Genomic DNA, 7,387 nt, shown 5'->3' on the forward strand with positions numbered 1-7,387 from the left:
TACCAGCCTGGGAGGGGAGAGATACAAAAGCCCTGGATTGCTTCTGTTTAATTTCTTTCTGACAATAATCCAACATATACACAGGAACATAGAATCAGCAACACAGAATCAGCACTTTAGTTCTGGTCCTCGGTGTGGATGTCATCTGCTCAAGACAGTCTTGGATAAGATAGGAGTTATAAATCATGACAAATGTTTGGTTTTGCATGCTAATCATACATTCTGAGATTATATCAACTCTAATTTTAACAGTCCTGTTCTCCAGCATTTTTCAGTCATCAAACTACTTCTTTGTCCCTAAACTTTTGGACTGGGAAAAACAGGGACTTGAAGCATTCTCAGTTCAGAGAGTTGTAGGACAAGGGCAGAATATTTGAGATAAATCTCCCTATTCAGTCAAGAACTCCTCTGAACCTGATCACCCTTCTTTGTTTCTGGGGTTTGGCAACACTGATATATCTCATCAGCTCTTGGTATTGCTATACAATTTTCCTTGGGCTTCTTGGAGGGTTTAGGGTTTTGGTTTTTTTTTTTGTTTTTGTTTTTGGGTTTTTTTTCTTAGTTTGTTTCTTCTAAAAGGCTTATTTCTCCTGTTCTTACCCCAGCAGTGACTACTAGATCAATGCACCTTCCTTCAATTCCTTTTTTTTACCTGAAGTTGAAGGTAACTTTTGCTGGACTGATAATCCAGGGGATTCTCAACATTTTATCTAATAGTGAGCAGTAGGATAAATGTCACTTGATCTCTTGGAAGATGTCCTCAAACGCTTCTCACTAGTTTTGATCCACAGCCACTCCAGGAATGGTGTCCTTTGAAAGGGACTCAACACTAGATATATATTACCTCCAACTATTAACATCAATACATTTCTCACATTTTGTAACTTACTCTTACACCCATCTCTAATAAACCCTTCATGGGAATAAAATTTATCCTTTTCCTGACAGTACATTTGAAAATTCTTCTTTGTGCCAGTAACACTGTGTGTAATGCCCGTGTCCTTGTTCCCAGCAGGCTGTCTAGGACATTCTTGGTACAGCACTTGGTTTTGGGTCAACCCATTTAGCATCTCCTCCAATACTGTTAAGAAGAACACCTCTGAGCAAACAGGACCTGACACCATTCTCTGTTGACATAATTTACATTCACACTTGGGCAGTGACAGCATTCAGGAATCACAGTCACATCCAGAAAAATGTCTGGCAGTACTAAAGAGCAGCATCAGCCCAGGCAACTCCAATGGCATTGGGACTTAACAGGTATGCAACCAGGGCAAGGGATGTCACTCAGTCCCTCTAGTGATGTGTATGTCTCCATCCTGTTGTATTTCACCAGGTAGGATGTCAGGGTTTGCTTCTGGCATGAGGGCAAAAGCAAACAGATTCACCAGAAACTTCTCCTCCCTCACATGTGTGAAGAAGAAAATAAAAGGTAAAGCAAAAAGGAATCCCACTGAATGCATCCAGATGCTCTTTCTGTTGTCATGACTTTCAATGTCTGCATGTTCTGGCAAGACAAGAAAGTCATTGCAGCTCCTGCAATGTTTCTTTTCAGTCACTGACTCTCAGTTTTGCCTTATGCTTTCCCCTTTCTTCAGGAAGCTCCATGGTTTGGGACTTGCTTTTTTCTTTTCTGATAAGATATTTCAGATAATCTATAAATTAACTATGAGAGAATTAACATTTGCTCCAAGCTTCAGTGTGAGCTAGGCAGCTGTCCTTTGTGGAAGAAATTTTTGTTTTGTTGTCAATGGTTAATTATCTTCACAGTAGTACTTATTTGATTCCCACTCCTACTGTCCTGGAATTTAAGGGTTTGGGGCAAGATTTTTTTGTTACAGATAATAAGCTGCTGTTTTACCATCCCTAAAATTGCAAGATTGACTGGGAAACCTTAGATCAGTCACAGGCTATGTAAGGCCTTCCCCTTCTCTGTACACTATATATTTAAAAACACATCTCTCATTTCAAGGGCAGTGAAACATTTTTCAAATATTTGTACCAGTTTCACAGATAACTCTCTCTGTTCGGGTGGATAGAAAATCATTAAAAACATCTTCAGGATCAGCTATTGTCAAAAATAACGCTGCCTATTGTGCTCTTTTTCCTCTGCAGAATTGACCTAAAACTGACTTTGTATTTTCCTCACTTACTTGTTTCCATTTTCCTGGAAAACTCAATACTGGCAGTGCTTCTATCCGCCTTGCAATTCCAGAAGTGCTGGCCTCATGCAGCTTACCTATAGTGTTGTGTGCTGTCTCCAGCTCTGGGTCCAGCACTTAGAGCCACAGAGTATCCCAGAGGCAGGCTTCATCTGGCATCTCAAGCTCTAGCTGGCCAGTGTGGGGTTAGCCTGGGAGTTTGAAGAACATCACAGCTTGTCCCAGCCAGTTCTTGGCAGACTCTCCAAGGCCATAATTTCTTCTTGCTTTATGAGATCATTTCTTGGTCAGATTGAATGAGTGCTGCCATCTCCAGACATACTTTTCTGGTATCAACCTTTATCAACTCTCAGTTATTAGCATTCAGAGTGATGCCAGTGTAATGGAAGTCAACTTGCTGGTGGAGAAAGTTGGTTGATCCATAGCACTGGAGGACATGGTGTTAATGGAGACCTTGTTGGAGAAGATCCTCAGTTTAAAAGTATCAGTAAATCTTTAACAGCTGTCTTCCTGCATTTGAGTTTTGCTGTTAAAAATTTCCTGGTACTTTTTTGCCCTTTCCATACTCTTTGATCCAAGGGATAAAATATCTGTGAGTTTGCCCATTGATCCTAACTGCATTGCATTTTCAGCCTGACTACAAGAGTTTACAAAATGGAAAGCTCGAGCAGACATCTGTAGATGTTCCAAACATAAATCCAAAATGGATTTTCCCCAGCATATTTCCCTTATTATGAAGTGATGCTCTCTTGTATAGCAGCTCATGTGCTGCTCCACCAAATGGAGAAAGACAAGAGTAGATGTTGCTGTCAGTGGAGACCATTTAGCTCATTACTAGTTAATCGTTCACACATATGTGTCACCTGCAGAAACAGGACTAGGATAATATTAGCAGGCTGGGAGAAACAAACAGAAGATTTGGACTGTTATAGCAGAATTTCAACTTAAGAATCAGACTTTCAAGTATCAGCTCAAAACACCAAATTGTTGTGTGTTGAAATAGGCAGCAGGTACATTGGTGAAGGCTATGTCCTGGAAGTGTGACTCTAAACAGGTTGCCTTGCTAGTTGTTGAGATGCTCACCAGCACGGTCTTGGCATAGCCTCTGCCCTGTTCTGGATCCCAAATTCCAGCTGAGGCTGGTCAATGGATGACCAAGGAGGCTGACCTGATTCACAGTGTCACAGAGCAGTGAAAAGTTCCAGTCTTCAGCTGCAAATGAATGAGAAGTAATTTTCCCTATTATCCAGCACAGAGTTCAGAGCCAGCTGTGTGATGCACATGTCCAGCCCAAGAGACTTTCCCCATTACTGAGATAGAGAAATGGTACATCATCTCAATAGACTTCTGAAGAGAGGAACCAATTGCATTTGGGTAAGATCAACCCAACTTCTGCACTGAACACCTTCTGAAGCAGCTAGTGATAATGGTTTGTACACCTGACTTAAAACCTACATTTCTGAATATTCCCTTGCATGGTTTCATTGCAGTTCCATGGAGATGCAGCACCAGAAAAATCTTATCCAAATGTGTGTCAAGTTTACAATACTGTAAGTCTCAGATGTTGAAGAGGTCAGAGAACTTCCAAGGGCATATCCAGTTCAGCTGGCAACTGCCAGCAAGTTAAATGAAAAAATACCAACCGCACCCCAAAAACATATTCTTTGCTAGGTACTGTAATACATCACCTTATTCTATAAATTTCTGGTGTCACCAAGTTTCATCCATAGGAAAAGAATAGCTGGAAAAGTACCACAGCTTCTTTTAATAAGATACTATTGTGTTTTTAGTGAACTCCAATATCAGGAAGCATTTTTCAAATGTGTCACAGAAAATTAATTCCTTGCAACATTCCTTAATTGAATTGCATTTTAATCTACCATTTGACCAATAATATAAGACATTTATATTTTGTTGTATTTTCAAAAACAACTCTTTCTCACAGACTCCACTTCTTCATACCTGGGACATCACATGAATCATGACATCACAGTCATTACCATGGATAGACACTTACCTCGCGATCTTTATTGTGTTACCAAACACAAGTAGCTGGGTAATGTGGGTGAATAATCCTGTTCTGTATATTCAGCAACAGCAAAATGAATACCGAAAATTACTAACAAACTAAATAGCTACTTCTATAAATACTTCCCTTGCAAAAGTTCACCCTATTTTAAAAGCCACTTGTTAAATGCTATTTAGCATATATTTAAAGACTGGTGGATGAAGACCAAAGTCCTTGAAACAGACAGGAAAAATACCTCATTGCTAAGTGTAAAGTAAACTTCTCTATCTCTTTGCTGTATCTGTATAATTTTTCTGTCCCCATCAGCCAGAAAGAGGCATTTTGCTTGCTATCACTACCAGCTTCTTGGGCATTTTTGGTTAAAAAAAAAAAAGTAAACAATTGTCCTGTATATCAGCTGCCATAGTACTTTCCACCACTGCATTTCATTCGTCTCAATGTTGAGAGGTTACATTAAACCCATACTTGGATTTAGAACTGCCAACTTTCTCCACAACAAATGGAACCAAGTAGGTAAGTGACAAGTAGTGAGGGATCAGCACCAGAAGTCTGTTCTGGAGTGTCGAAGAGCTCTGTTTAATCAGTATCAGTGGAAAAGGAAGTGTGATAGGGTGGGAAAATACTACAAACCAACCTAATTTGGGCCAAATTTAAAGCCAATACCAGTGAGCGAAGCACCCTGAAAGGAAGCAAATTTCAGAACCCCATGGTCTGAATTGCTAGGGTACTCAGGGAGATGACCCAATGACCCACCATGTTGTTATGACTGAGGATAGCACTGTTGACAAAAGAAAAGAGCTCAACATCATCTGAGCATCATGATAGGAGTCATTCTTAGGAAAGATATCCTGCCCTACAAGTGGATAGACTTTGTGCTGTGGGAACATGTGCTGTCCTTGTGCTTAGATGATTAAGCAATACCATCCATATTGCACACAATGTCCAAGCCACAGCCCAGTGAGTTGCCACTGAAGGCAGATCTGTCTACACATGGAGAGAAAACGTGCACCAAGTGGCACTGAAAGCTCCTGAGGAGATTTTGGATAATAGAGTTGTTCCCTTTCCTTCACACCGAAAAAGTAAATGGATCTTTTTCCTCTCTTTTCTCTTTAGAGTATTAGAAATCATTACCAAAGTTTGGCTATTATATTCCCTGTTCTTAAAAGCCTCTGTTTTCTTCTTCATGTGAAAAGAACGTTGAATGCATCACATTTGCCCCTGAATAAATGCATTTGCCAGTTCTCTTAAATGCCAGCACAATTGCTTTGACAGAGTTAGTAAGGGGGTTGATGATGTGAACAGCCTTATTTTTGTCCTTAGCATCCCAAAAGGAAACGTGTTTCTTACTAATAATAGTGTATGTGACAGAAAATACCAAGTACATGCAACTGTTCTCATTCACTTGCCAAAACGGATAATTCACATCAGGGCTTTAAAAAGTAAAACAAAATAAACTGAAAACCACCCCAAGTAAACAAATTAACCCTTTCCTTTCTACCAGCAATTCTCCTAAACCCAAAACTTGAATCTAAATTATTTTGCTGGTGACCAGAGGGCGAATTGAAAGGAAGAACAGAGCTTGTGTTTAAAATCCCTGAGGAGCTTGTAAGAAACCATCCTGTCTGTCACTTTTTTTTTTTTTTCTCCACTCAACTGTTAAGCACACCCTGCCAGTGTAAACCAGACCTGTGGAAAAAACAGCTGATTCACACCCAAATTTATTTCTAGCCATCCACTTTTTTGTAGTGCTCAATACAATTCTGACAGGCTGAAATATTCAACAGTCATAAATTCACTTTCCTCCTGCCTCCCCCTAGAGAAATTGTGTAACTTGAAACGCTTGAAACCAGGGAGACTTAACTGAAATTTTATTAATAAATGTTGCACGTTTTTGTTTGTTTCAGTTCCTGAAATTTGAAGCTACATGTACTCTCAGTTGCATTTCCAGGATTTTCTGTAACTACAATGACAAGGAATGATGTTCTTTACACCCCTTTATTTCCAGTAGCTGAAGATGTAGGGGGAAATTAAAAGTGAATCAGTATCATACTTCTCCAGATGGAACCGATGTAGAGATGCTGCTGCCTTGTTAGTTCAAGCCCAACATGCTTAAACCCGAAACCCCAGCATGCTGCCTTCAAGGGTGCTGGAAGTGAATACCACACCTAATTCCAGGGAACCAAATGGTACAGGATAGTTGGCTGAGGGTATGTGCCTGCACTTCATTAACAACTCGTCTCAAAGTAGCAACCAGCTCTCAGAGAAAAGTCTTCTGTTGGAAGTGTAATGGATGGTGGCATTCCTGACCTAGTCAGGTATTTCTTCCCTGGCTTAGGAGATCTCAGCATAGCAGGAGAATTGTGGTGACAGGAAATAGCCAGGGGACTCTGTACCTGGGATGTCCCCTGCGGTGTGTTCACTGGATACCAGGAGCGTGTTCTCAGGCTGGGATGTGCCCCTGTGGGTGGGCTTGGCACAACAGGGCCGGGCTGTGGGGAGCTGGAGACTGGTCCCACTGCAGTGCTGGTGGCCCCAAGGGGTGACGTGGGGTCCAGGGCCTGGAGTGGTATGGGGAGCCCCAGGGAGTGGGCAGGGACAGGCAGGAGTGGCGGTGCCAGGATGTGCCGTGGCAGGGCTGTGACACAGTCACAGTCTAGAGTGGATCTTCTCTCAAACATGGGCTCTTTTCTCTGTTTTGGGGTTTTACTATGTGCACACAGATCTATAAAGCCTTCCCCAAAGCCACTACAGATACCCCTGTGCAAAAGATTGATTCCTTCCTAAATTAACCTTGGGTTCACAGAGGGACCAGAAGCTTGTAACAAGTACACCAAAAACCTGCTACCTGCCACAGAAAAATCACTCTGTGCCTTTTACTTAGTCTCTGGCCACAGTGAACCAATGAGTAGTTGTAGTGAGGATTTTCCTCCATGGAGAAAGGGCTCTCTGAGCCCTCAAGAGCCTCTGGTTGAATCCACTTAGGACCAAGCAATAGCTTAGCAGTCAGGTCCTGAAAATCCATTTTTGACAGCCCAAGACCCGAGGACAGATCCTTCCTTTCCTCCCTGTTCACCTCTTTGGAGGCCAGCATGCCCCTGAGACCAGGCATCCCCTGCCCATCTCCTCTGAGAGGATCAGTGGGTCCCTTCCTTCCCATCCAGGGTTCACAGCACAGCAGGTTCATAGTCAGACTCAG

The sequence above is a fragment of the Cinclus cinclus genome, chromosome 3 (genome assembly GCF_963662255.1).
Source record: "Cinclus cinclus chromosome 3, bCinCin1.1, whole genome shotgun sequence".
NCBI classification, from domain to species: domain Eukaryota; kingdom Metazoa; phylum Chordata; class Aves; order Passeriformes; family Cinclidae; genus Cinclus; species Cinclus cinclus.